Source organism: Protopterus annectens, chromosome 4.part1, assembly GCF_019279795.1.
Source record: "Protopterus annectens isolate FY-2018-M chromosome 4.part1, PAN1.0, whole genome shotgun sequence".
NCBI lineage: Eukaryota > Metazoa > Chordata > Ceratodontiformes > Protopteridae > Protopterus > Protopterus annectens.
Window position 1 is genome coordinate 456,611,713 of NC_056734.1, and position 14,911 is coordinate 456,626,623.

The following is a 14,911-nucleotide window of genomic DNA, read 5'->3' on the forward strand; positions in this document are numbered from 1 at the left end:
TCTTTTCTTATACATCAAAATTAAAATTAAAAATACTGTTAAAGTTAAAATGCCTTCACATTGAATATACTTAAACTATAAAGTTCCACATATTTATTTACAAATATATGAAAAATAAGCTAATATTGATTGCTTCCAAATAATGCATGCTATGTTTTAAGATAAACAAATACTAAGACTTAAATACTCTGTGTACATTTTATATTGATTCTCTTATTACATAACAAAATGCATTACATTATGTAACATATATAATCCCTTCTATCAAATTTTTAATATATAATAATTTTATCATGAAATTCAAGTTTTATAATCAAAATTATTATCTCTTAATGCTATTTATATGTAGAGAGATTTGATTATTATTATTTAAATACTTAATTCTAAGTTTAATCCATGTGGTTTTAATGTACTGAATTTCAAAATCATCCTAGTTTCTAATTAAAGTAATTTTTGAACAAATAATCCCCCACTTTCACAAAAGGGTTTACCCAAAACACAAAATTTTAAACTGCCTGGGTCACCTTTATGTTTTTCCAAAAAATGCTTGGCCACAGGACTAAATTCATTTTTGTTCCTAATATCTTTTAAATGTTCTAAAATTCGAACACGAACCATTCTTTTTGTTTGTCCTATGTACCAAGTATTGTGACAAGAGCAACCTAGAATATATACCACTCCCACTGATTTGCAAATAAATCGATATCTAGCTTTGAAAGACACACCATTGATATTAGTTACATTACTAATTCTTCCACAAACACTACACTGGCCACATATATAAGTACCTACTGTGACATTTCTCCTTTCCTCTTCACCTTTATTAGAAAAGTTATAATTTAGTAACTCCTTCAAATTCTTCCCTCTTTTATAAGAGAAAATTATATTTTTAGGAAACATAAAACCTATGTTTTCATCTTCATATATCAGATACCAGTACTTTCTCACAATATTACTTAATTCTTTTGATAAAGGGGAGTATTTGGTGACAAAAATAGTTTAAACACAGAGACCTGAGTGTCACCTTCATTTCTTCCCCTTATTAAAGAATTTTTACTTTCTGTTATTGAGAAACTTTGTTTCTCCTGTCTACCTTCATATTGTTCATGTTCAATGTGGTCTGTAATTCCTAGTACTTTATTTTTTGAAAATAATAAATGGTCTTTTTTATAACCTCTCTTAGATAATCTTAATTCTACATTTCTTAACTCATTATGCCTCTCATTGGTATCACTAGTATGGTCATGAATTCTTTGAAATTCACCAAAAGGAAATGACCATATCAAGTGTTCAGGATGCATACTCTCTGCATGTAGAAACATGTTTACAGAAGTTTCTTTCCTAAAAGGTCTATACCCTATTTTTCCATCTTCATGAAATAAAGTTATATCTAAAAAATTAATCTTATCTCTATCATATTCATAAGAAAAATTTAATCCATGACCATTATTATTTAACTCCTCAAAAAATTCTAGAAATTCAGTTATCTCACCACTACATATCAATAAGAGGTCATCAATAAACCGCTTGTAGAATATTACATTTTTTTGATAAAAAGAAGTTAAATAAATATATAACTTCTCAAAGTATCCCATGTACAGAATGGCATATGAGGGCGCAAAAGCAGCCCCCATAGCCGTCCCTTTAATCTGAAGGTAAAAGTCATTATTAAAATAAAAATAATTGTGAGAAAGACAGAATTCCAACATTTGTATCAAAAAGGTGGTTCTAGGACCATCTCCCAACATATCTTGAACAGCTTCAAGCCCCCATCTTTTGTTAATATTAGTATATAATGCCTTCACATCTATAGTTACCCAATAGTAACTGTTGTTCCATTTAACATTAACAATTTTATCTAATAAATCTTGAGTATTAGAGATGTGAGCTATGATCTTAGATAGGTGACTTTTTAAATGGAAGTCCAAAAAAATATTTACTTTGCTCAGAAAGGAATCTCTACCTGATACTATAGGCCTTCCAGGTGACTTTGATAAACTCTTGTGCACTTTCGGTAATGCATAAAAAGTTGGCGTCATAGGTTTTTTTATGTACAATTTTCCTACATCACTTTGGTTAAAAAAACCAAGACGTTCCCCTCTTTCCAATAGATTCAACAATTCACTGTTAAATTCTACAATTGGGTCCTTATTTAGACACAAATATTCATCTTGATTTCTCAACAAATCATAGATCATTTCACAATAATCTGATTTGTTTAACACTACCCAATTGCCACCTTTGTCTGCACATTTAAAAATAAATTCCCTTTTTATTTTTTTCATATGTTTTAAAGCCATCCATTCATCTTTATTTAAATTATAATATTTAGGTACATTTTTCAGACTTTCCATTAGAACTGTCATTTCTTTGAACACTATTTTGAAAAAAGTGGAAATTGCAGGTACTTTGATGTAAGGTGTAAACGTACTGTCAGGTGCTAAATATGGGATAGTCATTCTCCCATAGCCAGTGAAAAACATTTCATCATTATTAGTGTTGCCAAGTGTGTCTTCATCTACTAAATTAAAATCAGCATTTTCATAGTCATAAATAGATAGATTTAATAAATCATTATCATCATTTTCAGTGGTATCATATGCATCATTCTCACATGTTCTATCACTTAAATTCGTATTATTTTCATTATAGAAAAAAACCCTTAAGTATAATTTTCTCACAAACTTTTTAAGTTCAAAATAAATGTCACTTAGTGAGGGAAAAAAAGTTGGCACAAACTTGCTACCCTTTTGCAATACAGATCTCATAGCTTGATTCTCAGTTAAATGAGACAGATTAACCAAGCATAAATTATGCTCAAATAAATTACTTACTTGCTCACTCCTTAAAACGATTTCTGCCCTTTCGCCCATTTCTTCCTCGACCAGATTTGTTGGTCTGAAAGGAAGCATCAGAGGCAGAAGTGTTAGAAGGAGAGCCATTTGTGCAATCAATTTCACTTTGTCCATTTGTAATATTAGCAAAAGTCACATTTTTAATATAGTTCCTTTCCCGTTCCCCTGAGGACGCTGAAGCATTGCGCTGTGTTCGTTGAATTCGCGGGTTTTTTCTAACCTTTGATCTGCTGCGTGAAGTATCGCGTTGCCATGAAAATAAGACTCCACTTTCGTAGTCCTTCATATCGCGTAAGAGCTTATTTCTTTTCCGTAGCAAAATATATGCTTCCAATTCAGTGATTTTGTCCGTAATTTTTGTAAACTGCATCTTAAAACAGGACTCCCCCACCACCTCGTCCTGTAGATGCAAAATTTCATTTTTTAACTTGTCATGCGCTCTCTGGTTCCATTTGATTAATATGAGGAGCCACTTGTTAGTACACTCAAGAGATGCTGTCTTCCATTCATCTAACAGATCATGCTCCTCTTCAGCGAATTCAGCAGCGGGCAGCTTGTCAATACGTAAACCTCTAGGTGTCAGGTTTAGGTCTACATATTTTTCAAGAAGGCAAGTGTCCAAGAATAAGGCTATTTCCTTATTCATAAGTCTCTCCAAAGAGCAAAAATGATCATCAATCTGCTTATTAATGCCCATGTTCCAAATATCAAAATTAGAATTGGAGAACTTTTTCTCTCTTTCACTTACTACATCGGCAAAGCATGATGCTCCCACTGGATTAAAAGTTCCACTTGACTGAGTCATAACTGGCAAATAGGTGCTGGCAAAAACGAACCAAATTCCACATACACTATTGAAAAGCAGCAACTTTCAGAAAAACACAAATCCAACAAACACCATGCCAGTAATGCGTTTATTGCGATCTGGTACCTCGGCCTTTCGCCTTCAAAGGATCACAGATACAATGTGCTGTTAACTGTTATTTATACAAAAAAATTAAGTTAATCAGCACTAATAATTCAATTAACTCATTAATTCATTCAATAGTCATATTTTAAAGTGCTCTTACAGTATTTTCTTTTCTTATACATCAAAATTAAAATTAAAAATACTGTTAAAGTTAAAATGCCTTCACATTGAATATACTTAAACTATAAAGTTCCACATATTTATTTACAAATATATGAAAAATAAGCTAATATTGATTGCTTCCAAATAATTCATGCTATGTTTTAAGATAAACAAATACTAAGACAATAGAGGTATGACTGCCGAATCCTACACTAATGCACTTTATAAGCACTTACACGAGTGCATGGATCATGCTATCCCTAATAGAACCAAGATGTTATCCTCCAAAAAAGGAAGCCAATCTGGTGGTCCTCTGCCATAAACAAACTCTACAACAGAAGAAAGAAACTGTTGCAAAAAAGAGTAAAATTCTATGACTGGATAAACTCCCTGGTCAGCCTCAGTAAGAAGCTGAGATCCCTCATAAAATCCTCCAAAGCTAGTTACAAAAACAAAATTGCCACCGACTCTAAAGACAACCACAAAGCATTCTATAGCTATGTCAAGAATCTAAATGGGAACACTCAGATCTGCTCTGAATTACAGCATAATGGCACTAAATATACAGAACCAACTGATATTGCCAACATCCTAGCAGATAGGTTCAGTGCTAACTTTACCCCCCTCTCACCCCCTAGAGGGCCCATCTCTATACTGGAAGAATGCAAAGTTCCTATAATCATGGCTGCACAGGTAAAAAACACACTCTCCAAAGCCAAGAACACAGCATCCATGGGACCTGACAATATCCCAGGCTGCATTCTACACGAACTACAGAATGAACTGGCACCCTACCTAAGTACCATGTTCAATCATAGCCTCACCTCAGGTTTTGTATCCACTGAATGGCACACTGTGACAGTTATTCCACTCCACAAAGGGGGAGCCACGACGGACCCCGGGAACTACCGCCCCATTAGCCTGATGAGCCTGGTCTGAAAGGCCATGGAACATATCATCGTGGAACTCATAAACAAAGACATTGGTAATCTCCAAACTCTGGACCCCACCCAGTTTGGATTTGTAAAAGGCAGATCATGTCTCCTAAACCTGATTGACTTCTTTGAAGCAGTCACCAAAGCCATAGATGAGGGTAAAATGGTTCACACAGCTTATCTAGATCTCACCAAGGCTTTCGACACCATCCCCACTCTGGAATTATAGATAAGCTCACTAAACTAAGTATAAATCCCTATGTCACAAGATGGGTTGCCAACTGGCTCATGGACAGAACCCACACTGTGAAAGTAGCGGATTCCAAATCCAACATCAGACCAGTGACAAGTGGAGTACCACAGGGTTCAGTCCTGGGTTCTCTCCTGTTTGGTATCTACTTCTCTGAAGTGCAGGCCAACACAGTAGGTCTTTGGCTAACAAAGTTTGCAAATGACTGCAAACTAGGAGCCATAATCGAAACTCCTAACAATGTGGACAAACTACAAAAGGGCTTCACTGAGACAGATACCTGGTGTCAAAGCCATGGCCTGAAGCTCAATGTCAAAAAGTGTATTGTCATCCCCTTTGGTTAAAAACTCTGTACCCATGAACTACCACATAGCTGGTAGTCTACTTAATGTCAAAAATGTGATAAGAGACCTTGGGACACAGGTGGACAGTAGTCTCTACTTTGATAATCACATCACCACAGTGGTCAGGAAATCCTTCTACATGACTCATCTCATCACAAAAGGATTCTCATCCAGAAAAAAGAGGTCATTGTTCCTCTCTACTCATCACTCATTAGACCCATTATAGAGTACAACGCCCCTTTTGGTATGTACCTCACAAGAAATCTACAACAACTGGAAAGACTACAGAAATACCTCACAAAGAGGATTACTGGCCTCAAACAGATGCCCTATGCAGACCGTCTCAAAACACTACAGCTTTACTCCATCGCATATTGCCTACTCAGGGGCAATCTCTGCCTAACATACAAAGCTATGTCAAACCCAGAGCTGTTGGACATGCTCCACTTAAAGAAATCCCAATCCCTCCGAGATACATGCTCTAGGGACCTTAACCTTGTCACCACAATAAACAGAACATGCTGGAGGGATAGATTCCTGTCCCAGAGACTTCCCATACTCTGGAACAGACTACCTATCTATGTCAAACAAAGCTCCTCATTAGCACTCTTCGAGAAAAATCTTGATGATTGGATGGGAAATGGGAAATTCACCCTGGGGATCACTTCTGTGGCTCTGCTCGACAGGGGCACAGGAAAATAATTTTCTTGGGTGGAAAAAGCCAGGGTACATTTTTTGGATAGGCTTGTATGGGCCCTAGGGCCGATAACCTAGTACCTACCTATGAACCTATGAACCTATGGACTACCCCATCACCACAATTCCCACACAATTATTAGTATGTCCTACCCCTGTTTAGTAGACTCTGGATCCCAATCCAACTGGCTTTGCTGCACTGTCTGTCCACCTTGTCTACTGGATACACAGGGTGTCCCCTCCTTACTATCATGCCATCCACTTCCAAGATGTGCCTTGTCAATAGTGCTACATTCAGTATAGCAATCCAGCTCTTAATTTGTGTTTGGCAGGTTAATTGGTTTTACATCCATACAAGTAAAAAACTTCTCCAAAGCCAACTTCATGCTACTCAAGTCAGAAGTGACAAACTTCATGACTCCCATACAGACGGGAACTGAAAGTTCAACCGCTGAATCCTACACTAAGGCACTGTACAAGCACATCCATTTGTGCTTGAATCGTGCCATCCCAAATAGAGCCATGATGCTCCCCTCCAAAAAAAGGAAGCCAGTCTGGTGGTCCCCTGCCACAAACAAACTTTACAACAAAGGGAAGAAACTGTTACAGAAAAGAGGAAAATCCCAGGATGCAAAAAACTCCCTTACCAGCCTCAGTAAGAAGCTGAAATCCATCATAAAATCCTCCAAAGCTAGTTAAGAAAATAAAATTGCCAAGGATTCCAAAGACAACCACAAGGCATTCTATAGCTATGTCAAGAATCTAACTGACAATGCTCAGATCTGCTCTGAACTACGACAGAATGGCATTAAATATACTGATCCCAAGGATATTGCCAATATCCTGGCAGATCAATTCAGGCACCAACTTCATCCCCCCTCTCACCCCCAAAGGGCCCATCTCAATAATGAAGGATTTCCAAATTCCAATAATAATGGCCACACAGGTAAAAAATGCACTCACCAAAGCTAAGAAAACAGCATCCATGGGACCAGATGACATCCCGGACTGTGTACTACATGAACTACAAAATGAACTGGCACCTCACCTAAGTGTCATGTTTAATCATAGCCTCACCTCAGGCTTCATACCCACTGGTGGTGCACAGCTACAGTTATCCTACTCCACAAGGGGGATTCACCTTGGATCCTGGGAACTACCACCCTATCAGTCTGACAAGCCTGATCTGCAAGGCCATGGAACTTATAAACAAAGACATTGGCAACCTCTAAACACTGGACCCCACCCTGTTTGGGTTTGTGAAGGGCCGATCTTGTTTCCTGAACCTGATTCATTTCTTCAAATTAGTCTCTAGAGCTGTGGGCGAGGGTAAGGTGGTCCACACAGCCTATCCGGACCTCATCAAGGCCTTCAACACCATCCCCCATTCTAAAATCATAGATAAACTTACTAAGCTGGGCATTAATCCCTACATCACTCGATGGGCTGCCACCTGGCTTACTGACAGAACCCACACTATAAAAGTAGCTAACTCCAAATCCAGCTCTAGACAAGTGACAAGTGGAGTACCTCAGGGTTCAGTCCTGGGACCACTCTTGTTTGGCATCTACTTCTCTGAAGTAAAGACCAACACTAAGGGACTCTGGCTAACAAAGTTCACAGATGACTGCAAACTGGGAGCCATTATTGAATCCTCAAATGATTTGGATATTCTACAAAAGGGCCTTACAGAAACAGATGCTTGGTGCCAGAGCCATGGGCTCAAGCTCAATGCCAAGAAATGTATAGTTATCCCCTTTGGGAAAAAACATGTACCCGTGAATTACCATATAGGTGGCAGTACACTAAACACCAAAAGTGTGATAAGAGACTTAGGGACATAGGTGGACAGTGGTCTCACCTTCAATAACCACATCACCACAACAGTCAGGCAATTTATTTGGCACATCTCATCACTAAGGGCTTTTCATCCAGTAAAAAGGAAGTCATTGTCCCACTGTACTCATCCCTCATTAGATCTATTATAGAATACAACGTCCCATTTGGTATGTACCTCTCAAGACATCTGCAACAACTGGAAAGACCACAGAAATACCTCACTAAAAGAATCTCAGACCTAAAGCAGATGTCCTATGCTGGCCATCTAAAAAACCTCCAGCTATGCTCTGTTGCATACCGTCTTCTGAGAGGCAATCTCTGCTTAACATACAAGGACATGTCAAACCCAGAGCTGTTGGACATGCTACACTTAAATAAATCCCAATCCCACAGAGCCACATGGTCCAGGGATCTAAATGTCATCACAATTAACAAAACGTGCTGGAGGGATAGGTTCCTGACCCAGAGACTCCCCAGACTCTGGAATAGGCTGCCCATACATGTCAAGCAGAGCACCTCTTTGGCCTTCTTCAAAAGGAACCTTGACGATTGGATGGGAGATAGGAAATTCACCCCGGGGATCATGTCAGTCACCCTGCTAGACAGGGGTCCAAGGAAGTAAATATTGTGGGAAGAAATAGCCAGGGAATTGTTATAGCTTGGCTTGTATAGGACCTAGGGCCAATAGCCTAGTACCAACCTATGAACCTATGAACATCCAGCTTTCACTCTACAGAGCTATCCCAAGTAACCTAGGCCGGTCACCTGGAATCCAGACAGCCAGTAGCTTATTGACCTAGAACTGTTAGGTTTTATGGTAGACATAAACTGGCCAGCTGGAAGTACATAGACTCTTCCCACTGTTAGCATTGGTCCCTGGTATAAGTTAGAGTAGGTTGTGTCTTCAACCCATTTATCAATGGCAATTGCCCATCCTCATTTTGGAAGACATTAGTCAACATAACTTCTTCTTTCGGCTTTTTCCCGGTTAGGGGTCGCCACAGCGGATCATCTGTCTGCTCATGATTGGCAGTGGAGTTTTACGGTGTCGAGTTGCCAGCCCGGTGCCCAACCTTCCACAGAAGACACACATACACGCATGTACTCACACCTAGGGCCAATTTAGAGTGCCCAATCCACCTACTGCATGTCTTTGGGATGTCGGAGGAAACCGGAGCACCTGGAGAAAACCCACGTGACCACAGGGAGGACATGCAGACTCTGCACAGAAGACACCCCAGCCAAAAATCGAACCAGAGAACCTTTTGCTGTGAGGCAGCAATGCTAAGAGCTGCACCACTGTAGCCGCCTATTAGTCAACATAACTAAATCACCTAAATCCCGTTTTTACACTGTTGAGTGGATAACCCTGAGATGACGTACAGTCTGTGATCTATGTTCTCTATTTAGAGGATACTGCAAACCACAGTTGATGCCTAAAGTGTTTAGTCTACACAGCTCTTCTTCAGAGAGGCACCACCTAAGGTTTGTGTGCTGCTGCCTATGATTCTACCAGATTTGGATGAGTTTGAAGTGGACATACTCAGCATATTTTTGGAAGGTGGGAAGGATATCACAGAGACATGGTGATAGCATGCAAAGTCCACACCGGCCTTGGCTATAGGTCAGGATCAAACATTGTATCTTGGGCCTGGGAGGTGAAGATTTCAGCCATCATGCCAAACATGTCAAAACAGATAATTCTCTACAAATTTATTGGGAGACAACTTTAGAAGGGTAGAACATATGTTAGTATACGTTCTGCAGATTACATGACAAAATCCTCTGTTTACATTTTTCTGGAAGGAAATAAAGGACCCCAATGTTAGTTTTCAGTAGTTCAGAGGTAGCTCTGACTTACCACCTGAGTAACATCTGGTGGCAGCAGTTGTTATTGCACTCATGGATTACAAGCCTACTGGGCTTCTATTGCCATAAGTAGTACAAGTGTGCAACCCACCATTGTGTGTGTGTGTGTGTGTGTGTGTGTGTGTGTGTGTGTGTGTGTGTGTGTGTGTGTGTGTGTGTGTGTGTGTGTGTGTGTGTGTTGAGATGTGTGCTTCCCAATGTATTGTGCAGCACTGTAGAGTTCATGGAAGCTCACCAGAGGAAAAGGAAACAGTTCTGGAGTAGGCCATTCCATACAACCCACTAGCCAAGCTGTTCTTTGCTACCTGACTTTCACCACTGGAGAATGAATGGGCCAATGCACCTCCTAGGGCAGGAGAAAATGGGCAGGAAATTTTAAGTGTTGTACTAACTGGAAACCTACATGTGGCTGTAGAATATTGTGGGCTTTATTTAGGAGGCCGAGGTCTGGTTTGTTGTTGAAGGATGGCCAGGATATTTTTGTGAGAGGGGTAAAGTGGTGGTTTTACTTGAACAGCCAAGGATAAGCTTGTCAGGTTTGAGACAGATTTTTAATGAGCCACAGAATAGTTTGGAATACACCATGAGAGATATTGTTTTTTCTTGGATGCTAAAAGTTTGGTACATTCTTATTCTAAGTAGGATGTCAAGAGCTATAAGGTATTTTCGTACAGCTATATGGATCTGGTCTTCAGCTGAAATGATGTGATCCAAGAGTATGCCACAATATTTCAGTCTGTGCATTTGTGGTATTTAAAAGCCTAATTCTGTAAGAGTCAATATAAGGGTTCTACATGGAGTCTTTTGTAGCTGAAAATAGCGAGGTGTCTGTGCTTTAATTAGGTTCGCTATTGTTCCAAGCTAAGCATGTTAGATTATGGTCATTTTGGGAACATGCATATATACCAACTGTAATCACATGTTCTATAGTTTCAAAGATTCATAGGTAATCCAATTGCAAACCATTACAGGGATAGCCAGAAATCCCTATAAATAAGTTTCCTCCAGCCTCAAAGGGAACATGGGAGAATTTGAAGATTCCCATACAATTAAATAGGTTTACCTGACAGATGGTTAGGGTACTGCTATGCCTGACATGTAGTGGAAGCTTTTTTTTTTTTCATGGGTGAGGAATACTTTGGGATATTTTTCTACAATGCCAATATGTCTTATTGAGATGCTGATAAAGGTATAGTTCCTTTAACTGGGAATTTGAGGCACCCTTTGTTATGTGAAGGAATAGGAAGTCAAAGACGGTTGGATCTTTTGTGGCACAAAAAGCTAGTAAGCTAGACACAAGTCTCTATGAACTAGACCATAACGGAATGGCAGTCTTGTCATAAGATAAATATTTCTGAGGCCACTAATCCTTTTAGTTATGTAATTCTGAGTTCTATCAAGATGAGTGATTTTCTCAGACAAATAAAGGCCAAAAGGTGCATTATATTCGATAATGGGTCTGATGAGATATGAGTAAAGGGCATGTATGGCTTCTTTTGATCTAGTAGAGATGGCTTTGGAAATCAGATGAACAGAAAGAAGGCTTTTCCAACCACTACACAGATATGATGTTCAAATAAGGAATTATTAACAAGAGTGCCTAGATTCCCTACGACAGTGTCTACCTGGAGGGATTTGTCACCTATATGGTATGTGACACTATTTTGCTTATCAAAATGAACTATCCTACATTTTTTTCACATTTAATTTGAGAGTGTTGTCCTTGTACCAATTGTTAACGTGGTCTAACCCCATATTGGAGCATCTGAGAGTCAGTAGAAGATGGAACATTACCACCACCCAGCTGACAGTTGTCTACAAACTTAGATAACCATAAGACAGGAGCATTGGCCTAAAGGTCTGAGAAATAGATGCCAAACTAAGCCCTGTGGTACATTGCTGGTAACTTTTTTACTTTCTGAAGTGGCACCTGTGATTCTAACCACATGAGGTCTTCTAGACAAACTGTTACCTTTCCACTGCACAAGATAAGGAATCTCATTCAGATTTACAAGCCTGTCAGTATACCATCATATGGAAAGTGTCAAAGGCCTAGGCTATGTCCAGCTATGCATGTATGTACTAAAGAACCACTAGCCACTTCTTCAGTTACGTCTTCATAAAGATTAATCAAGTTAAAGAGGCTGGACTTTCCTTGACAAAGCCAAACTGATGAGGGTCCAGGGTTAAGAGAATGTCAATATTCCAGTTAATGTGGAGTGAGATAATATGCTCTATAGCTTTATATAAGAGGCTTGTGAGACTAATGGGTCTATAGTTGCCAGGGTTCATGGTTGGGCTACCCTTGTATAATGGCATTACCATGGCTGTTTTCCAGTCTTTGAGAATGTAACTACTGGATAGTCTTAGATTAGAGAGGTTAAGTAGGGGTTCAGGGATTCAAATGATCTGGACGTTGCCAATATAATATACAATAAAAAGGACACTCTTAAGGACAAAAAAAACTACTACCTTCACCTCCAACAATCCAGTGAACATACCTCACAAAAATTTTGGTCAGGGATAAACAAACTTCTTCAGCCAGGACACCCTACTACTCCTGTCCATCAGGTTTCAACCATAATAATTCCAACCAAATCCCTGATGCCTTTAACAACTACTTTACAGAAGCCATACACACCCTAGCCAATTCTTTACCTCCCTCTTCTACTTCCCTACCAAATAGTATCAATTCTTCAACTCATACCTTTCACCTACAACCTGTTAGTACATCTCTTATCTACAAGCTACTTAAAAAACTGAAACCTTGTACCCCATCAGCTGACCGTCTCCCATCAGAATGCCTACAAATTGCCGCAAAAGCTATATGCTACCCCATATCTATCCTTATTAATAGAACTATTTCTGAAGGTAAAATTCCCACCATCTGGAAAGTATCCCATATCATCCCTCTTCATAAAGGTGGATCCTCTACCGAGCTCTCTAACCTTCGACCTATTGCCTTACTCTCCCCATTATCTAAGATAATGGAAAAATGTATTCACAAACAACTACTTAACCACCTACTACAAAACAACCTACTAGCAAACTGCCAACATGGCTTTAGACCATTCCATAGTACTACGACTGCCCTTCTATCCTTCACTGACTCTATAAATAAAAATCTAAACAATAACTCCTTCTCCTCTACACTATTTATTGACTTGTCAAAAGCCTTTGACATGGTCAACCATAACTTATTTCTCAACAAACTAAATTCCTATTCTCTTAATCCACAAGCATTACAATGGTTTAGGAGTTACCTTCAAAATAGACAACAAGCAGTACTTTGGAATAATAATCTATCTTCCCGTAAATATTGGAGTCCCACAAGGCTCTATTTTAGGTCCCCTTCTTTTTTCCTTATTTAGCAATGACCTACACATGAACACACCCCAAGCCACCTACATTCAATATGCAGATGACTCAACCTTAATCAGTACTGCTAAAAATCTAGCCTCCCTCCAGTCACTTACCCAAACTGTTTTCCAAAATGTTGAAAACTGGTTTATGCAACACTGCCTCCTCCTTAATCCCAAAAAAACAAAACTACTACTTTTTACACCAACTCATAAATCACCCAATCCATTCTTTACCATTACCTCTAACAATGCCACCAACATAACCCCAGATACTACCACCTGGCTACTAGGAGTTACAATTGACAATCGGCTTAACTATGATGACCATATTAACTCCACCATAAAGTCTGTTAACAAAAAACTAGGTACTCTCTATAGAATTAAACCATTCCTTACCCCTCCAGCCAGGAAAACCATTGCCCAATCCCACCTCATTTCTACCCTCTTCTACGCCTCTGCCATATATACTAACTTATCAAAAAACAACCTCTCCAAACTTTCTCACTGTTATAATAACATAGCTAGATTCATCACATGCTCTCCCTTTAAAACTCACTACTGCCTTAACATCAGACAACTAGGATGGCTAGAAATACAGAACCATATACTCAGTAAACAGTTACTTATTACTCTTAAGATCCTGCACTACCCCAATAATACCCCTATCCTCACTGATCTGATTTCACCATATAAAAATCTAGCTACACTACGTTCTGCCAATAAACTTCTGGTATCCTCAATCAAATCTAACAACAAAGCTGGTGACTCTCCTTTCTCTAATACTACAGGTAAAAACTGGAATCTGCTCCCTACTGAACTATCTACCCCAGCTTCTACTTCTCTATTCAAAAAAAACATATCAAAGAACATCTTAAAATCCAGTGGCTCTGTCCTTGTGCTAACCCAGACTGAAATCCTCTGCCCCTTCTGCTCAAATCCCTTTCCCCTCACACTAACCTAAGCCTCCAAACCTACTTTTTTCCTCATTATTTATATTAAAAGTAAAATTACAATGATCTTACTCTGTTTTGTGTTTTGAACAAGTGTTTCTTATTTTATATTTAGTTAACCTTTAGTATAATGGCTAGAGTCCATAATTTTATTACTATATTTTTCATTTAACCAATGCTACCTTTGTACTGTATTTTTTATATACATGTCCTTTTATATATTGTTAACTTTGTTACTGATCATGTTTGGAGCTTTTCTCCCCAGGCCTCTACTGAAAATGGATATATATCCAGTTAGACTAGCCCGGTCAACAAATGTAAAATAAATAAAAATAAAATAAAAAATATCTGAAAGCCTAAAGGAGGCTAAGACATTTTCCACCCCATCATGCCTTTTTTAGGCAATGCCAAACTGATAAACCTCCCAACTTATCTGATCCTACAAACAAATATCTGAAGGTGGTACTGCTCAGTGCTAAACGTCTTAACAAAAAACTCCACTCCCTGCAAGCCTTCCTGTCCCTGGATAGTGTAGACATCTGTGTAGCAATGGAAATACAGTTTAAAGTCATGGACAGTACCCCAGCAGTGCAAGGTTATAATTCCTTTCACATCTTTTAGACCAGCTACTCCACATGAGGGAACTAAAGGTGGAGGAGTCTCTGTCTATGGACAACCTCACAACCAAACTAGTTAGTATATGATCCACTGGAATTTATACAAATGCAACTCACCATAA